The sequence below is a fragment of the Chrysochloris asiatica genome, unplaced genomic scaffold (assembly GCF_000296735.1).
Source record: "Chrysochloris asiatica unplaced genomic scaffold, ChrAsi1.0 scaffold00128, whole genome shotgun sequence".
Classification (NCBI taxonomy): domain Eukaryota; kingdom Metazoa; phylum Chordata; class Mammalia; order Afrosoricida; family Chrysochloridae; genus Chrysochloris; species Chrysochloris asiatica.
The window spans coordinates 6,618,155-6,619,039 of record NW_006408646.1 but is presented as its reverse complement, the minus strand read 5'-3'; positions in this window follow the sequence as shown (position 1 = coordinate 6,619,039).

Below are 885 nucleotides of genomic sequence, written 5' to 3'. Positions count from 1 at the left end.
CAAGAGACCCTAAAACTTGCTCTCCAGCATAGAGATTCTAAAGCAAATGAAGCAATGAGGAGGTCAAAGAGCTGAACAGAAAATTTCAAAGATAAAGTCAAATATTGTAATGAAATGTGCAAAGACCTGGGATACGAAAACTAAAAGGTAAAAAGGTGCTCACTGTTCCTCAATCTAAGGTAACTGAAAAAAAAATTGAAGCCGCAACTTGCAATACTGAAGGATTCCATTGGCAAAATACTGAATGATGCAAAAAGCATCAAAAGAAGACGGAAGGGATATACAGAGTCACAGTACCAAAAGAAATGGTTGATGTTCAACCATTTCAAGTAGTAGCATATGATCAAGAGCCAATGATACTGAAGGAAGAAATCCAAGATGCACTGAAGGCATTGGCAAAGCACCTGAAATTGATGGAATACAAATTGAAATCTTTCATACAAACTGGAGGAACTCATTCATCTATGACAAGAAATGTGAAAGACAACTACTTGGTCAACTGACTGTAAGGGGTCCATATTTGTGCTCATTCTAAAGAGAGGTGAGGCAACAGAATGCAGAAATCATCATTATTATCACATGTAAGCAAAATTTTGTTAAAGATATACAAAAATGGTTGCAACTGTACACTGACAGAACTGTCAGAGGTTCAATCCAGATTCAGAAGAAAACATGGGAAAAGGGTTACAATTGGGAAAAACAAACAAGATGACAGATCGGGTGGACGTATAGCAGAGAGCTCCACCAACAACAACACAGAATACCCGAACAACCAGATACAGGGGATAGTCCCAGAACTCTGAACCACATATAAAGGAATACTTAGAAGGTTGGAAGGCTCACAGCTGGGGGAATTTGTGGCAGAAGCAAGAAATCTATTGCTTT